This window comes from Sus scrofa, chromosome 15 (genome assembly GCF_054392235.1).
Source record: "Sus scrofa isolate SSC_HxYL_T2T_F1_AM1 chromosome 15, Sscrofa_HxYL_maternal_Yorkshire_Landrace_v2.0, whole genome shotgun sequence".
Lineage (NCBI taxonomy): Eukaryota > Metazoa > Chordata > Mammalia > Artiodactyla > Suidae > Sus > Sus scrofa.
In genome coordinates this window covers 31,741,485-31,761,155 of record NC_139397.1, presented here as the reverse complement: position 1 = coordinate 31,761,155, position 19,671 = coordinate 31,741,485, and the positions used below count along the sequence as shown (strand labels likewise).

Sequence of the window (19,671 nt, the reverse complement as noted above, 5' to 3'; positions counted from 1 at the left end):
GCTAGTTCGCTCGGTTAACCATTATCTCAGAGCACACTAAGTCATTGGCTTTGAGTGGGGCTCCTTTAAGATGTGCCACAGGTACTGTGTTTTAGGTAATATTTAAAGAACCGTAGTATTTTGTATGTGTGTTTCCCTTTTGGGGAAAAGGGAGCACATTTGGAGTTATGCCTTTGCTAATTAACCTCATTCTCCCTCATTTACGTATTTCATGTCTGACATACTCCATACCTTGGAGATTTTTACTGGCCAATTAGGAAAACAATACACATGCATAAAAATAACATAAACTATGCTCACTGTAAGTGGGGGTGACTCTGCAAGGCTCCCAACATTATCATCAGAAGGTAACCGTTGAAGGTGGGGAGAATTGAGGCTATTGAGAAAGAGATAGAAAAGAGAAATGGATTGTGACTCAGAAAAAAAGTTGGAAGGAAGGAGAGGAAACTAACAGCTAGTAACCATCCAGTAAATGCCAGTATAGTTCCTGACCCTTGGAGACACATGGTTTTATTTACTCAGCATCTCAGAGACGTAGTTTCACAGATTTTATGAGTTTAAGTATTTGACTGGGAGGTGGACTTTGCTACTGAGCTCAGCTGAAGACCTCCTAGTGCCATGAGAGCAGAGATCATGTTGGCTTCTTCTTGCTTCCATTTGTAAATCATCCCAAATGAGTGAGTCTAGAAAAATGTACTGTCATTTTCTTAGAGGTTCCTAGAGAGAGCTGACAGTTTCCTGGAATATTTAATATCCTGTCTAATAGGGAATTTCTTCATGTCTCAGGGTCTGCTTCTTTGACTGACTTGTCTATTTAAAAAACAAAACAAAGCAAAAACTCTCGTCCAGACACCGTGTTGGCCACAGCGGATAGAGATGTGAAATGAAGAATACGGGGCATCTTGCTTATTGTCCCCAGATGTTGGAGGACCCTTGATATCTTGTTAAATAACCAACATATATTTTCAATTTGCCGAGTCTAAAGAAGGAGGTGGCAGAAAGAAGGACAAGCACTTGGGTACCTAGTCCTCGTTCGTGACTTGCTTCAGCACCTCCTTGCTTTCTGGCCCTTCCCCTGATCCCTGGCCATGCTGGCAGTCCTCAAACCCTCTTGGCATAGCAGGAGTGGCTCTTGAGCTGTGAGAAAGTTCATTTTTATAGGGTTCCAATCCTAGTTGAGCAGAGTTTTTCTTTCTCCCTTTCTGCATTAAGACATGTGGTAATTGCTCAGAAATGTTCTCCCTGGTGTGTCTTTACTGCTTACTCTGGTGTCTTATTGCTAACTGATGTTTCTGATTGCTTACTGTTGTGTCTTATTGCTCCTTGATATATCTTCTGCTTGGCTATAAACTGCATCTAAATTGGGTACCATAGCTGTTGAAGAGGAAGTCCTAAATTTATTTTCTTTTAGGGATATGTGTGTGTGTATGTGTGTGTGTGTGTCCCCTTTCCTTTCTCTGTTTAGCTGTGTTCAATGTGGCTTTTATCCAAAATGGATTTTCTTGCCAAATTTATTTCTCTTGGGGTTTTTTTATTATGTGAAAATGAATGTTCCCCTAGAGAAATTTAGATGGAAATGAACTTTATGAAAATCAAGAATCAGATTAAACTGCATTTTTGAGCTCTGTTTATCATACGGGAGAGGAAGGTGAATCAAATGAATGAAAAAATAGGTTAAAACAAACTTTCAGCGAATCATGGTTGCTCCAGGTTTACTCCCTGAAAGGGCTTGAATGTGCCTTTGTCAAAATGATACTTTGGTTTTTTGTGAAGACCAATTCTGCTTTTTCTCCGGATGTGTGATCTTGAAATAAGAAGTGGACGCAGTGAATAGGATTGGGTCTGTAGTTCTTGGCCATGTCCCGCTGTGGGGAGGGCTGTGCGGCTACAGGTGTGTAATAGCAAAGGTGCTTGACTTCCGAGGACTGACACTGTCTGCTTTTGTCCTCGTTTTGCCCATAGTGTCTTGTTCAAAGCCGGGCTGTTGAAGGTGTTTAGTAAATACTGTCCACATGGTTGGATTATGTAGAGGGGAGAGAGGTTATTTTCACTGCTGCAAGGAGTTCCTCCTTCTGGCTCCTCGTCTCCATTTCTGTGGATGAGGATTTGCTTAGAAGCAGGACCTGGCATCTCATTGCCCTTTCTCAGACCTCAGTGGACACCGCCTAAGAAATATGACTCTGTTTTTGTCCGTCACGACTGAGCTTCCCATGGATGATTTGGTGGTGTGAAGCTTTCATGTGTGGCTGTTTCAACTCTAGAGTATAATATTTGAGGGGATGGGGACAGTGCACAGTACTCTGTGTTGCGGGGCCAGGGGGTGGGGTGGTGCCTGGGCACAAGTGTGTGTGTGTGTGTGTGTGTGTGTGTGCACGTGCACGCACGCACAAATGTACTTATTTATACTCTCAAGAACCTGTTGTCATCATTCGGCATCAGCTGAATAAAAGGCCAAACAGGAGTTCCCGTCGTGGCTCAGCAGTAATGAACCTGAGTAGTATCCATGAGGATGCAGGTTCCATCCCTGACCTTGTTTAGTGGGTTAAGGATACGGCATTGCCATGAGCTGTGGTGTAGGTCACAGATGCCACTCAGATCCCACGTGGCTGTGACGTAGGCCAGCAGCTGTAGCTCCGATTCGATCCCTAGCCTGGGAACTTCCATGTGCCAAGGGTGCAGCCCTAAAAAGCCAAAAAAATATAAAAAGCCATACAGGGTCATGATAGCAATCCCTGATGTTGTGGTCACTTTCCATTGCAAGGAGAGTTGGGAAACCCAGTCATAAAATTGAAAATGCAGGTGCAACTCAAGAGGATGTTTTCTGATATTGAGTCCAAATGAGCATTAGGCAACCCTACATTTTCTTTTTCTTTTTCTTTTTTTCTTTTTTTTTTTTTTTTTTGCTATTTCTTGGGCCGCTCCCGTGGTATATGGAGTTTCCCAGGGTAGGGGTCTAATCGGAGCTATAGCCACCAGCCTACGCCAGAGCCACAGCAACGCGGGATCCGAGCTGCGTCTGCAACCTACACCACAGCTCATGGCAACGCCAGATCCTTAACCCACTGAGCAAGGGCAGGGACCGAACCCGCAACCTCATGGTTCCTAGTCGGATTCGTTAACCACTGCGCCATGACAGGAACTCCCCTGACATTTTCTAAATGTCCACCAACATGCAACATATTCTACCATTTGGGGTTGAAGTGCAGCATATTTGAGCTTGGATGTTGTTCTCAATAAAAGAACCATAGTTGTTTTTCTTAGCATTTGAAAACTGAAAATGAAAAATATCCCTGCTGAGTTCCGGGGCCTGCATTTGGAAGTGCCATTTCCCCCCCCTTTGTGCTGCTAATGGACCTTGAAATTAAGTTGCACCTGTGCTGTTTTCCTGTTTGTGTCCCCACATTATCAGTTGTATTGGCATAGCATCTGATGTGTCCCAGCTCTGCCCAGGCTAGGGCTCAGCAGGTGACTTTCCCAGGATCAGGTATTGGCTTGTCCATGGCACCCCAGATGCTGCTGAGAGACAGGCGAGAGATGAGCCTGTAGGGAGCTTTCTTATTAATCTGAGCAAGAAACAAATGTGTTCCTCCTGTCTCTCTACCTGTCCCTTTCTGTTTGATTCTTTGCAAGGGCAGCGATAAGTATTTGGCTGCTTGTCAGAAACAATCCCTTTGCTATCATCACCGAAATTGTACGTCATCGTTGGTGTGGTTTTCACTTTGTATGTTCAAGGATGTTCTGACTTTTGATCACGAAGAAGGGAGAGGAAGAAAATACAGTTCAGGAGGAGTGGTGCTGACCTGTGAGCCTGGGTATTTAGAGCATTGATTCTCAACTGCCTGTGATTTGTCCCCCAGGCAACACTTGGCAGTGTCTGGAGACATTTCTGGTTGTCACAGCTGAGGAGGTGCTACTGACATCTGGTAGACAGAGGCCAGGGTCAGGCCAGCCCCGCAGCAGAGAATTATCCAGCCCAAAATGTCAACTGTGCAGTGATGGTTCAGAAAGCCTAATCTATATAGTATTGGAAACTGGGCTTCCCACTTATGATTAGAGCAGAACAGTGTCAGAGATGTTGCTTTTTCCTGGTTGGCCAGCTGAGAATTTCTGTCTTTTCCCCACTTCCTAGCAAGGCTGTTTGCAAGCCCCCAGCCCCCAGCCCTCACCACCTTTAGCTTTGCAACTAGTCTTTGAAAGCTTTAAGAGATTTTAATCTACTACCAGAAGATTATTTTGGGATTCTGACCTTAAGAAACCTCTTTCCTGGACCCAAACCAGTAAAATTTTGGCAACCTGTATTTTACTCTAGCTTATATAGAAAGTAATTATTTCTTTTCATGAAAGAGCCACTAATTCAGAATAATAATGGCAAAGCAGTCATAGAGAGTGGATTTAAATTACCAGAAGGTTTTAGAAGAAATTCGTTTTATTAATTGTAAGCAGAGTGTATAATTATTAAAATATGAGAGAGTAAATTAAATAAGTTAAGGGAAACAAGAGAGGTCTCCAAAGCTCTGCTTCACAGCAGGAAATACCCTTCAGAGCATGAAAGGAGATGAGATGGGAAAGGTGGGTTAGGGGACCTGTGAAGAGTTTTCAGTGTAAAACTAAGCCATTTCCACTTTGTTCTATAGGCAGTGGTTCTATAGTGACCGCTGATGAGAGTTTAAAGCAGGAGGATGATGAGATGAGGTCTGTATTTTCAGAGAAAAATTATTGGCCATGTGGAAGCGGGATGCTCGGGAAGGAGGTTATATGGAAGCCAGATGAGAGGTTAGTTGACTCAGTATAGAAAGATCAGAAGACATGAGGCCAGAGAGGGAAGGGGAGGACTTGAGATGCATGTCAGGTGCAGCTGACAGGATGGGGACCCGGGTGGACTGAGGAAGGGGCTGTCATAATGATTCCCAAGGATGGCACTTGAAACAATGACTATGCGGTGCCTTTATAGAGGAAGCAAGCCAGCAAAGGCAGGATTTTGTGAAGATGGTAGCCATATGTTAATGTGGATTTACGGAGCATAAATTGCTTTGCTGCAGGCCACTTGTTCAGCTTAAAGAAAGTCGGAACATTGGTGCTCAGGAGATTAGAGCTGGGCTACCAGGTCCAAATCCCAGCTCCACCACTTCATACCTGTGTGATCTTGGGCATGTTTCTTTTCTTTTTTTTGTTTTTCTTTTTTTTTTTTTTTTTTTGTCTTTTTGCTATTTCTTGGGCCGCTCCCGCGGCATATGTAGGTTCCCAGGCTAGGGGTTGAATTGGAGCTTCAGCTGCCGGCCTACGCCAGAGCCACAGCAACGTGGGATCCGAGCCGCATCTGCAACCTACACCACAGCTCACGGCAACGCCGGATCCTTAACCCACTGAGCAAGGGCAGGGATCGAACCCGCAACCTCATGGTTCCTAGTTGGATTCGTTAACCACTGCGCCACGACGGGAACTCCTTGGGCATGTTTCTTAACCTTTCCACCAGTGCCTGCGTTTCCTCTTCTGTACAATTGGGTAGATAGAAGTGCCCATTTCATGGGGGTTGTTGATGAGGATTGAGATCAGTAAACTATTTAGAAATATGCCTGGTGACAAGTTGGCACTAAATGAGCATTTGTTTAAATTACAGTTTAAAGCTATACCTTTGGAATATTGATAGAAGAGCGGATATTGTATTGGCTAGTTTTTTGGTATTACTATTTATATGTTATAATTGGGAATTATATTTCACCACTGATTGTGAAACTAATAAGTAATACTTATATAGCCCTTTACAGATTAGAAAATATTTCCTTATATGTGTATTATTACTTCAAGTGCTTTAAGGTTGAAGTTCCCAAATTTGAACTTTTTGTCAGTCTGTAGAGACCTTTTATTATCAATACTTAAAGGCTTAGCAAGAAATGCACGTATTTGTCAGTAATCCCTTGGTTGCAAGAGGCAAAAACTTTAAACAGAAATGGAATTTGGGGGCCCAAGTAATTAGAGAGCTCAGAAAATGAGGCTCGATTCCACTGCTGGATACAGATAGGGGAACCATCTCCAAGAATCTCAGCGATGTTGCTGTTGGCGTTGGCTTCATTCTTAGGCTATCTTTGTTTTCGGAGTGGTGGCAGAAATGGTCGCAGGAGGCTCTAGGTTTCTGGCAACACTTCTTAGGAGCGTTTTGTTGGGCGTGGCTTGCATCTGTGCCTCTCTGTGATCCAGTGACAGTGCCTAGTGGCCTCCTGATTAGCTAAGCCTGTATCATGCACGTCCCTCTGGGCATCTCATGCTGGGGGAGGGTCCCTAATGAGATTTCAAGCAAGTCGATAAAATAGGCAGAATGATCAGAGACCATCATCAAGCCATGGTTTGAATTTCAGAGTCATCCTAAGCCTGACTCTAACTTTTCTTTCCAGGAGGGCTCAGAGGGCAATGCTTCTGGAATGGTAACCTTCCTGCCCCTGTTTTAAATGTGGCTGTGACTGAGTGCCCTGCTAGGAGTTAGCCTAGCCCATAGCATGCCGTTCATGTATGCTCTTGTGCATTGGCATGTTTTTGTCCTCAGCTGGGAATGCTCTCAGTTTTTCTAGCTAACCTTTATCATCTTTTTCAAGACTCACCTGAAGCACTGTCTCCCTTAAGAAGACTTCCTGATGTCCTTCCCGCCCCTGAGCTTTCTGATGCTCTTACTTTATGTTCCCATGACTACTGTGTGCATCCCTGGACTTTTCCATGCATTTCCTGTCTCCGCAGCCAGGCTCCAAGCTCTTCAAGGGCATGGACAAAATATACTGTCTTTTTCTATTCAACCCGGTACCTACCTGGAAGCCTGGCAGGTTCTCTGTAAGTGTTTGTCCAACTGAACGCACACCTCCTTCTCCTGGCCACACACCAGGTCACCCGCTGTCTTGAAACTTTTATCATGACAGTGGTAGCCACACACTTGGTTCTGAATTGCCGTGTCTGCCGCTTGCCTGTCTTGGCAGTTTTGTGAATATTTTAGGAATTCCTGGAAGCCCCTAGAAAGTTGACTGCTATGTTGCTCAAAAGGGAAATGCTTTTGCTTGCCTATGCTTTCTGAAAACCATGATTCCATAATTTACTTTGTAATTTCTTCATGGCTAATTATAAAAATGTAAGTAGGATTAAAAAAAAAAATTCTCACCAGCTACACTATATTAGGGATAGATCTGAATGAAGAATTCTTGCAGAAAAGAGGCAGAAACCTACCAACTTTAATGCCTTTGGATTCATTACTGCCCCTTCAAGGAATACGAGGCTTTTTTCTTTTTCTTTTTTTTTTTTGTCTTTTTGCCATTTCTTGGGCCGCTCCCGCGGCATATGGAGGTTCCCAGGCTAGGGGTCGAATCGGAGCTGTAGCCACTGGCCTATGCCAGAGCCACAGCAACTCGGGATCCGAGCCGAGTCTGCAACCTACACCACAGCTCACGGCAACACCAGATCGTTAACCCACTGAGCAAGGGCAGGGACCGAACCCGCAACCTCATGGTTCCTAGTCGGATTCGTTAACCACTGCGCCATGACGGGAACTCCGCTTTTTTCATTTTTAAAGAGGGAGCTTGTGTATCCTGGGGGATGCTGTTTCCCTCCAGCCATCGGAGGAATGTGCGTGATGGGACCCGTCTTGGGAACTTGTGCAGACTTGACTGTTATTTCTGAAAATGCCTCCACGTGGGGCAGTTCTGTGGATCGGAGGCAGGACACACTGAAATGAGACGTGTTTGTTTTAATCAGAAGGCGACAGATCCCACTTGCTCTAATTTGGCTTAATGAGGTGTGTGTATACAGTTGTGCTATCAGCTTCCATATGGTATTGATTCAATAGACGTTCCACGGTGACAGCACAGCGTCTGCTTTCCCAAAGACATTCCCTTGTCTTTGCCGTATCATCCTCTACCTGTTTTCACTGATACATGATTTCAATAGAAGCATTTTAGCGCCCGAGATTCAAACATTCAGAAACGTTTTAGAATGAAAGCTGTTTGGATGGAAGCGGGGGACTATCTGTCTCTGCGTTGTAGAGAAGGATTTTTAGGTTCAGAGGCTTGTGGGGTTTTGAGGGATTTTTGTTTAAGCTGTGCTTTTGGCTTTGCATATCCCCAGCTTCTAAAATTAGGCGGCCTAAGTGAAAATCAGTTGCTAGTTTGGTTTTTCTGTTCTCACTGTATCTCAGGAAGAAAGAGATAGAGCCTCCATGGGGAAGGCTGAAGTTCTTAACTGAGTTTAGAAATGAAGGAAGAGGATCCAACTGGATCCATGAGGAAAAGGGACTGAGTTGCGTCACAGTTCAGACCTCAGACAGCACTCACAGTGTCTTTTTTTCCTGTCCCTCTGCTCTTGGACGTCTGGCAAATCTCATGTGTATGACCGCAGTTCATTTATGTCAGACTGGGCGCCCATAGTTCTACAGAGCCAGCAGAGGGGCTCCCATTTTGGGGCTGACAAAGAATTGAAACTGCATTTTTAAAAAAATCTTTAGGGCTGTACCCATGGCATGTGGAGGTTCCCAGGCTAGAGGTCAAATTGGAGCTGCACCCGCTGTCACACAGCAACTCTGGATCCGAGCCGCGTCTGCAACCTTACACCACAGCTCACTGGCAACGCTGGATTCTTAACCCACTGAGCGAGGCCAGGAATCAAACCTGTGTTCTCATGGATGCTAGTCTGATTCGTTTCCGCTGAGCCATGCTGGGAACTCCTGAAACTGCCTTTTGATGTGCCTTGCCAGAGCTGACCAGCTACACTGTGAGTGGCTTTTAAGCTGTCTTGATGTACACAAACTTCTCCAATCAGCTTTGCAGTGAGCTCTTTCTCTCTACAAGGGTGCAGCTGGAGATGGGCTCCTGAAACAGAGTCACTGGGGACGAACCACAGTGAACATCAAGTGAATGGCTTGTACTAATGTGTGATTGACAGCACCCCTGGGATTCAGGTTCATACTAAGGACCCTGACCACCTGGGTTCAAATATCAACCCTGCCACCTCCTAACCGCGTGCCCTTGGAGAAACCCAGTCAGTTTTCTCATGGGTAAAATGGGATTAAAGTCCCTGTGCTGTTGTGTTATTGTGAGGACTGTGAGTTAATGCAGAGAAAACACTGAAGGCCAGACAGAAAATAAGAGCTTAGAGCTCAATATTTGGCCATTGGAACATGCACCTTTTTTTGAATTTAAGTGTAATTTTGTTTTTTATTTGGGTATAGTTGATTTACAATCAACTATTGTGTTGTGGGAACATGTACTTCTTTTTTTAATTTTTTAACTTTTTTAAAAGTTGTGTTGTAGTTGATTTACAAGGTTGTGATAATTTCTGCTGTACAACAAAATGATTCAGTTATACATGTACACCCAACCATTCTTTTTCAGATTCTTCCCACATAGATAATCACAGAACATTGCATAGAATTCTCTGTGCTGTATAGCAGCTTCCCGTTGGCCACTCTTGCCATGTATGCCCTTCTTAAGGATGCATCTCAGGCTTGGACCTGTGAGCCAGGCTTGTAGTAAACAGTCAGTGCTTGGTGAGTGTGTAAACTACCCACTCCCGACCCTGTCTTTCAAAGTGAAAACTGGACCTGGGGAAGTGTTCCTGGAAGCTCTCAACACTCACAAGCTGGACCGATGGTATCAGATGATCTTGAGCAGAAACTGCCAGCCCCCGCTCCTCATTTACCCACTGTTGTCACTGTCTCTGAGCATCAGCTGCATTGTCTGCTGTGAAGATAGCCGTGCCAACATTCTCCCCAAGTGGTGAGGATGTGCTGAGATAACCTGTGCTGAGAGCTGGGCACTGAGGCTTGTTCCCTCTCACCTGCGGACCCACCCTGGGTGGTTGATACTTTGTTGGGAAGGAGGAGCCCAGACATAATACAGCAAACACTGAGTGCCTTGTATACAAACGGCACTGCCTGATGGTGCCCCATCTTGTTTCAGGCAGCGGGGATGCCACCAGCTCAGGGCGCGGGCTCCTGTTGTGAAGGTTGGGCTCACGGTGTAACCAAGGAAAAGCAAGCGAGTGTTGACCGTGATAGTACCTTTCTAGACTTCCAACCTGGAGTTTCTTTCACTCTAGCCCAAGAGGCCTCGTTGGCTTTGCCTGGGGGATGACCTTCATACTCCCTAGCCATCTGGGGACAAGGGTAGGAATGACTGACAACAATGGGCACAGAAGCAATTTCTACTGGCACACAGTGGAAGTCACGTGGCACTTGTCCCAGCAATTGCAGCAGCCTGGAAACTGTGCCTGACCCCTCATGGCACCATCTCCCTCCAAAACGGGGTGGGGACTCGCTGAGCTATAGAGCTCAGCTTTCAAAGAAAGACAGTCATTAACCTGTCTAAACTTTATGCTAATAGAACTTTCTCAATAATTGCTTTCATTAAGTATGGTTAATAGGAGCAGTACACGTTGTAACAAGATGAGCAGAAGAACAAAGTCAATATTTAGGACTTTATTTCAGGGTGCAGATGGGTTGGAGCAAAGAGAAAATGGGTCAAAGCTAAAGCTGGTGGTATCTGACAGGGAACTACAGTGGACCATAGGCTGAAGTTCCATTGGTTTCTGTTTAGCTGCTCTTGTGATCAGAGCTCAAGGGAGGCAGTTGGGTGTCCTCCAGGGGATAGTGAGGAGCTCTGCTCTCTACTTCCATTTCTAGCCCCCATGAGATAAGAGTAACAGGGTGATAAAGAGAAACTGCCTTCCCCGTCCTTCCAGGAATGCTGTGAGGATTAAGGTGGCTGCTGGCCCATGGCTGTGCCACGTGGGGAGACCGTCGATCACTGAAGGCAGAGGGCCATTAATAGCAGCTGAGTTGGCCAGGAAGGCCTGTGATGAGTGCCTGCCCGTGGCTGGGCATGCTGACCTGCCATCTGAGGGCGCCAGGGGATTAATTTAGCATGGTTTGCATGCCTCCAGCCTACCAGTGACCGAAGGTGGCCCTAATCTCTATCTTTGGGTTTATGTAATAATAAAGTATATACTCTAAAGGGAAGACTTTATAAACAGAACTTTATTCCTGTATCATAAAAAAGGATAACATCCAACTGCTAAAAATTTGGAAATTACAGCTCAGCACAAAGATGGAAATACAAAGCAGTGGTTATTCTATCACCCGGAGATCGATTGATTTGTTTCTTTCCTACCAACCACTGTAGGCGCGTGTTGTATGCAAGGCACTTTTGGGCATCCAAGATAGAGGGGTGAGCAAAACCAAGTGTCTTCTTTCATGGAGAGTACAACCCGGCAGAGAAGGCAGATGGTCAACAAACCCAACATACACCGTGCCCAGTGGGGATAAATGCTGTAGGGAACGACTCAGCAGGGTGAGGAGAGTAGAGAAGGATTGGGTGGGTGGGCAGATAAACCTCTCTGAGAAGTGATGCTGAACAAGACCCAAATGGGTGAGGGAGGAAGCCAGGAGGCCAGCCGGGGAAGGATATTACATTCAGGGGGCTCCCTGGCACGTTCTTCCTGGGGATAACAAGAAACACTATTGAGCCCTTTAATCTTTCAGTGCAGAAGGGGGTTTATTAAAACCCCAAAAGAGAACATTTACCACCAAACTGTATCACTTGTGCTTTATGCTTCTGCCAGGCTTGGATGGGTATTGGTGAGATGACATTGGAGCCGTGGTCAAGCACTGTGTTAGCGCAATGGTTCAGTGTGTGTATGTAGCAGCCAAGATTTCAGGCTCCAGCTCAGGCTCCTGGGGTTTGAATCTGACCTCCACCAGTGGTGTCACTCTGGCTAAGTCATTCAAAGGGTTCAAGTCTCAGGCCCCTCATCTGTACTACAGACGTTAGCTTATGGGGACTTTGGGAGGACTGAGGGAGAAAGTACATATGAAGCGCAGGCAACAGAAAGTGCTCCGAAAGTACTGACTGTTGTTAGAATGATCAAAATGTGGCTTCAGCAAATGGGGTGTGACTTGGTTCCATAGACCTTTTAACTAAATCTAATGAGCCCCCCAAATTGTATTAAAGGGCAGGGAGGGAGGGATTGGGAATTTGTGGTTAGGAGATGCAAACTATTACATGTTGGATGGATAAACAACAAGGTCCTACTCGAGAGCTCAGGGAACTGTATCCAATATCCTTGGCTAGACCATGATGGAAGGTGATATTATAAAAGATTGTGTGTGTGTATGTATGTATGTATTACTGAATCAGTTTGCTGTGTGATAGAAATTAACACAACATTGTAAATCAATAAAATAAATTTTTTAAAGAAAAATATCATATTAAAGGCACCAAAGTCAGGACAGATTCTATTCATTTGCCAAGTAGGCTAAATATAATTTAAAGCCTTAGCAGAAGGACCGCACATTTGGGGTAGGGTTTGGGCTTTTGCTCCTGTAGAGGATGCAGTGTTTGTGAAGATCAACTTCTCATCTGTTTTTGTCTGTCTCTCTTGAGATTTAAAACTATCGTCAAGGACCACTGTGTTTGTTTTTACAGAAACTGTTCTTGGGTTGGGGGGCATTGGTGTATGATAGTGAGCCTTCAGGAGGCGACAGTAAAATCATCACTGATCTGATGTGGTCTTTGTATGGCTTGACCTACATTGGATTCTTGCTTTTAGCTTAATGCTTCCCGAAAGATGGTACATGGATAAGAAGCCATTATGGTTTATCTGGGTCCCCGATCCAGATGTGCTCACTGATTCAGTTATCTCCTCCGCTCCCCTTGACTCAAGATGGAATCTTGGACACGTGGAGCCCTTACTTCCCAGGCTCCCCAAGAATCCCTTCCACAGAGAACATTCAGGCTCTGCCTACTCTGTTCTTAGTCTCCAAAGGAGAGAATTGCACAGATTCCCTGGCTGCCGGCTTCTCCCTGTGAGACATCAGGGACATGACCATCAAGGCAGGCTGGATTTCTGAGAATATGTGATGGCTAGTGATTGGCTGGCTGGCATTTAGAGGACTACTGTCAGCTGGCCACGAGTTGAGGAATACCAGACTGTGAACTGTAAGCTATAGTGAAGGAGCATAGGACCAGGATCAGGAGGTCTGGGTCCTAGACCTGCTGCTGTCAGAACTGACTGTGAGATCATCCAGTCCCCCGCCCCCCCCCCCTTTTTTTTTTGCATAGTCAAATTTTTATGGACTTTTAGAAATAGAAGAGACTTGGATGTTCTACCCTTTTTCCCACATTGAGGGATGGCAGCCTTCTGAAATGAAGAGTTGGGTGAACTTTGAGTCTAGATTTTACACATCTTCAATGGACCTCATAGTCTATATCCGGGGTTAGCAGACTATGGCCCACTGGCCACATCTACCCCATCGCCTGTTTTTATAAATAAAGTTCTGAAATTCAGTCTTGCCTATTTGTTTCCCTATGTGGCTGCTTTTGTGCTACAAATAGAGAATTGAGAAGTTGGGGTGGAGACTATAGGACCCACCAAGCTGAAAATATTTGCCATCCAGATCTTTACAGAAAAACTTGCTGTCAATGCTCGAAATGAGTGGTGCTCCCTGGAGAGCCATGCAGGGCCTATGCCCAACATGCTGTGACCTTGGTAAGGCTCACCCGCGGTAAAAGATAACCATCTTGGCCTGGGGTAGTTCAAGTTTGATATTTTCACTTGTTGATCTTGGTTTTGCTTTCTGGAACAGCTCCTAATCTTTGGAGACTTGTGTCCTGTGTCTGCAGAGTATTCGTTTTCAGGTAGCACACTCTTGCCCCTGTCCCCCATCCATTGGTGGTGTGTAGTGTCTGCAGCCCTTGCCTTTCCAGTGCCCTCCTCTGAGCCTGTGCCAGTTTGCCAACACCCTCCACTGGCGGTGCAGTGCCAGGACTGTGTTCATTTCTCCAGAAATCATCTGAGTAGTCCAGAGCTTGGGACAAAAGAGGAGCCTTACCTTCCTACTGACTCTTTAACGTTTTTGTCGTCTTCTAAATTACTAGTTAGTTCTGCCAGGTGTGTCACCAGTCTTTCCATTCTGACTTTCAGTCAGTGAGTGGAAGAGCAGAGGCATGGGTATAGCACTAGCAGCAACTTCCAGGTTGATGTGCATCCATTGCTCAATATTGTTTTAATATAATTGCTAGACCAGGTACAAATACAACTCGTTAGTCACTGTTCCATCTTACCTACAAGGATATCGTTAAATGATTAGAGTCAAAATGTCATGTCATAGGACATTTCACCCTTCCCTCCTTTCCTGATTTGGAATCCTTTTAAAAGGAGGGAAGGAGGAGTTCCCGTCATAGAGCAGCGGAAATGAATCAGACAAGGAACCACTAGGTTGTATGTTCCATCCCTGGCCTTGCTCAATGGGTTAAGGATCCAGTGTTGCTGTGAGCTGTGGTGTAGGTCGCAGACGCGGCTTGGATCTGGCGCTGCTGTGGCTCTGACATAGGCTGGCAGCTACAGCTCCGATTCGACCCCTAGCCTGGGAACCTCCACATGCTGTGGGTGCGGCCCTTAAAAGACAAAAAAGACAAAGAAAGGAGGGAAGGAGCAAACTAAATGGTAGTTTAGTTTATATTCTGGGTACTCTTAAGTCATCTGTTTAGTAATCATCTCTAGAATTTGCCAGGAATGAACAGGGAGCTTATTCTCACTTCTCATAATCTTATCTCCTCCACCACATTTAAAATGGAGGAAACATTTACCCATCTCTGGTCTTTTCAACAATTTCTTAATAATGGTGCAAATTTTTCTCATCCTTCAAATCTACATCATATTTACCCTTTGCCACCCTGCAGATTTCGGCAATAGGAACTAGAAATAAAAGCAGAGTCATTGAAAACACTGTTAAAAATACTTGAAGCACTATATGAAATCACAATAAAAATAATCACCTAGGTATGCCTTGGGTGGATGTAACACACTGACCTTGGTCGAGGTCAGTCTAACTAATAATACTCTGGTTCATTTACTTTCCAACAGTATAGCTTTTTATTATTCACTGCTGCACACTTCTTATACCTCTTGAACCTTCATTTGTTATTTGTAACAACAACAACAAAAGGACTCTCAAATCCTTTGCAAGTTGATCACATTCCCTTGTAGACAGCCTCTTTCTTAATAAAGGATGGAGTTGTAAAAATTTGACACAGTGAGCTCCACTGCTGTGTAGCTCTTTGAAATCAGTCGGTCCCCTCACCAATTCTCAAACTTAGCACACGGGGCATGTAGTTAAGTCCGGGAGAGGAGTCAATAAGTGGATGAGTCCACACTTTCTATTAGTGACTGTGGCTGAACAGGTTGGCTTTGGGGGGGGGGTTATAAAATAGTACCCCCAAAACCCACCATTTATTGATTACTATGTCCCAGGCACAAATAATAATTTTCAAGTATGTTGCTAGTTCTGAGCAAACCTGCAAAATCATGTTTCCAATTTCATAGACAGGGAGCAGCAGGGTAGGCAAGAGTGTGTAATCTGCCCAAGTTGATAAAGGCCACATCCTGGTTGGTTCAGGATCTAAATTTCACACCCAGAGATGCTACCCACAGCTGGGACAACAGAATTTCATTGACCCGCAAGCCAAAAGGTTACCCTGGGGTGTTTTAAAAGATGAGACCAGGAGGTTCTTATGTGGCGCAGCAGGTTAAGGATCCGGTATTGCCGCAGCTGTGGAACAGGCCACAACTGCTGTGCTGGTTCAATCCCTGGTCCTGGAACTTCCATGTGCTTCGAGTACAGCAATAAAAAAAAGGGGGGGGGCTCAACAGAGGTTTTAGCAGTGGAAGATTATCTAAAAGACAGGACCTTTTTGATGAGTCCAATATGACTGTAAATGTTTCAGGTGCCAGGCACACTTTATTTTGTGGTTTTAGATGGGTATTTGTTTTGTTGGTGGTGGTTTTTTTTGGGGGGAGGGCATCTCTTTGCTATTGAGCATTGATTCCATTGAGTTTTCTTCTTAACCATTAAGTATTTCAAATGAGGTCATTTTCTCTAGAGAAATGTCAAGAATTGTTTCCCAGTTAGTGTATTTTTTTCCCCTGCTTTGTAAAATATGCTTGGCAAAGTGATACAGATTCATTGTGGGAAATTTGGAAAACAGGAAAAAGAATAAATAAGAAAGTAAAGTGACCTGTAATCCTGCTACGTAGAACATATGCCTATTAACATATGCTTATTTCTTTCTGGTCTATTTTCTACACATATCATGCATAAAAAACTATCCTTGTATTCTGTAAAGTTTCGAAATCCTGATTTTTAAAGGAGCAACCTCTTGTGTCTTTCTTATTTTTTTAAAAGCTTTATTTTTTAAAATAATGATATAATATTTCCTAATTTCATTCACTAGATCCCTATTTTTACCCCCCCCCCCTTTTCATTATAAAGATCATTGCAGTGAACATAAACCTTTTCATCTCTGATTATTTTCTTGGGAGAGTTTTACTATCAAATGGCTAGGCCTTAAGTATAAGCCTTTTCTTAGGCTTAATTTTTATTTTTTCATCTAATTAGGGCATGCACATAATTTTAAAAGTCAAATAATACAAGGCTTCTACAAAACCAGTTGCCTGTCCTATATTTACTTCCCTCCCCCTGACAAATGTAAATACCTTTAACTCTGTAGTTGTCTCTTCCTATATATCTTTTTTTTTTTTTGGTCTTTTTGGGGCCGCACTTGCGGCATATGGAGGTTCCAGGGTAGGGGTCTAATCGGAGCTACAACTGCTGGTCTATACTACAGCCACAGCAATGCCAGATCCACGCCTCATCTGCCTCAGCATAGCTCACGGCAACACTGGGTCCTTAACCCACTGAGCAAGGCCAGGGATCAAACCTCATGGTATCAGTCAGATTGGTTTCCACTGAGTCACGACGGAAACTCCCATATCTTCATATTTCTCATTAACATGTAGATGCTGCTCTTCCTTATCCTGTAGGTCTCAGCGTTGTCCACTGGTGTTCTGTCGTGGAATACGGCAGGTAGCTTTCTGACACTATGTGCCACCATTGATGGGACCCCCTCCCCCCACACTTCTCTCCCCATCCTCTGGAATTCTAATATCCTGATTTTTTTTAAAGTTAAATCAGCTGGCAGCGCTTAATCTATAAAGACACTGGCTCCCCAGTGAAATGGTATGATACTGAATTGCCTTCCTGATACATCTTTTTTGTTTTTCCCCGAGTTAATCATTGACATTTTATATTAGTTTAGTTTTCATAGGTACAGAAAATATTTACTAATTACTTTCAGGGTGCTGAGAATGCATCATTGAACAAAACAGCCAAAAATTTTTGCCCTCACCAAATTTCAGCCTGAAGCTCTCCATCAGAATCCTCCTAAAATGGCCAGCAGATCAGATAGTCTATTGGATACATTTTTATTTAGCAGTTTTCCTCCTGGAGCCTCTGCTTTCCACAGTCTGGCCTGGTGGTTTTCTGGGCCAGCTGTTCAGTTACTGTCCTGGGGTTGCCTTATTTCCTGGATACCATGTCTTTTTCACACTGGTTTATTGCCTCATCCAGGTGAAGATCAACTTCAAGTAGTTTCCTGAGAAGAGAGGGCACATGGAGAAAAAAAGTTTTTGACCGTTGGAAAATAAACTTATTTAGTTGACATAAGACACTATATATTAGGAGTTCCCGTCGTGGCGCAGTGGTTAACGAATCTGACTAGGAACCATGAGGTTGTGGGTTCGGTCCCTGCCCTTGCTCAGTGGGTTAAGGATCCGGCGTTGCCATGACCTGTGGTATAGGTTGCAGGCGCGGCTCGGATCCCGTGTTGCTGTGGCTCTGGCGTAGGCCGGTGGCTACAGCTCCGATTGGACCCCTAGCCTGGGAACCTCCATATGCTGCGGGAGCGGCCCAAGAAAAGGAAAAAGACAAAATAAATAAATAAATTAATTAATTAATAAATACAGTTTAAAAAAAAAAGGCACTATATTAGTTTCAGGCGTACAGTGTAATGATCTGAGATTCTTCGGTGTTGTGCAATGATTACCACCGTAAGGCTCAGTTAGTGTAAAATATCTTTGTTCTGCCTTGAATGATAAATTTTGGTTGAATGTGAAATTAGCCGAATGTAAATTTCAAACTTTGAAAATTCATTTTTCTTAAAAATGTAAAGAGCTTGTTCCTTTGACTTCTGGTTTCCAGTGTTATTTTCAAGAACAAGCAGTGGTATTCGCATACTGCGGCCCCTCTGAAAGCTTGTGGGATTTTCCTTCTGCCCTGTGTTCTGCCATTGCCTGTGCCTGGTGTGGGCTGTGTCTCATCATGATCGTGACCCTTCCGTGGACTCTTTCCATTGGTATATTTATGTTTTTCTTGTCTGGGAAGTTTTTATAAACCCTTCGGGAGTCCTGCCTCTCTGCCCACCACTCCCCATTCTCCCCTACTTTTTCTTCTAGAACATTAGTTGGAGTTTGTATTTGTGATTGATTTCCCCTCTCCTCACTCCTAATTTTTCTCTCATATTATCCTCCTCTTCATCTTTTTGCTTCTATTTTCTGAAAGATTTCCTCTTCTACTGAATGTGTTAAGTCTATTTTAGTGTTCGTTTCCAAGAGTGCTTGTTCTCTCAAGGTTCCGAAGGAAGGAAAGAAAGAAGGAGGGAAGGAAGGAAGGAAGGGGATCCTGTTCTTGTTCAGTTCCACATTTCTTGGCATCTGATAGATATTTATTATTTTTTTAAAATATTATTGAATCGAAGTTCCCATCATGGCTCAGCAGTCAACGAACCCACCTAGGAACCATGAGGTTGTGGGTTTGGTCCCTGGCCTCGCTCAGTGGGTTAAGGATCCGGCATTGCTGTGAGCTGTGGTGTAGGTCACCGATGTGGCTCGGATCCCGCATTGCTGTGGCTCTGGCATAGGCCAGTGGCTGCGGCTCTGATTGGATCCCTAGCCTGGGCACCTCCATGTGCCGTGTGTGTGCCACCCCCCCAAAAGAATTACTGAATCATTTTCTGTTTTCCATATTGTCTCTGTTTCCTCTGAGTTCTTTTCTCTTTCATTTTCTCTCTGTTTCGGAGTTTTCTTTGATTTCTTTCATGTTAGAATGTTTTCTCAACTGTCCAGTAACTTGTTTTTTTCCTACTGGAGGGGGAAGCTATTGGGAGCATGGGGCTTGGCTGTGGGTGAGGGTTGACAGCTGCTGGGCCACCTCACCAGGAACTGTAGAGGGTGTTAGAAGACCCCAGCCATCTGGATTAGTCTTCTCTCTCTGGTTAGTTTCCTTGTAGATGAATCCTTCAGTGCCCAGGGGACCAAAAACATTGCTGTGAAAATGCTGCTGCAAAGCTGGAGACTGAGGCCTTTTACAGCCTGGAGAAGGGACCTCACCCCCACGTCTGTGCCCTTTCTGTTCTTCTAGATCTAGAACCTTTCTTGGTTCAGTCTCTCCAGAGAATAAACCTTTGCTGTTTCTGACTAGAAGTCTCTATTATAGACTTTACAAATGACACTCTAACCAATAATGTATGATGATTCCTGTTTTACATCCTCTGTCTAAACACTTGGTATTTTTCTTAAAAAAAAAAAAAAAAAACACTTCCAGCATAATAAATAGAACATGGTATTTTACACATATTTCTTTGATTACTGAAGAGGTGAGATGTTTTCCGTATGTTCCATGAGAATTGTGTATTTTATATATATCCTGTTTGTGTCCTTTTTTGTTTCTCTTCTCTTGAACAACCACTGAAGTTTGACTCCTATTGCTAGACTCTGGAAGGGAAGGCCTCTTGTTTATTTGTCAGTTTTGTG

At 44.2% G+C, this 19,671-nt stretch overlaps 1 protein-coding gene and 1 long non-coding RNA gene across 17 annotated transcripts in view; both read left to right on the top strand.

The window, feature by feature from the left end:
• MGAT5 (alpha-1,6-mannosylglycoprotein 6-beta-N-acetylglucosaminyltransferase) overlaps positions 1–19,671 on the top strand; it is a 372,876-nt gene that overhangs the window by 171,675 nt on the left and 181,530 nt on the right. The gene's annotated exons all lie outside the window — the stretch shown is intronic.
• Positions 12,098–17,805, top strand: LOC146395781 (uncharacterized). Its single transcript, XR_014830595.1, has 2 exons — positions 12,098–14,050; positions 16,734–17,805. It is a non-coding gene; the product is annotated as an uncharacterized LOC146395781 (long non-coding RNA).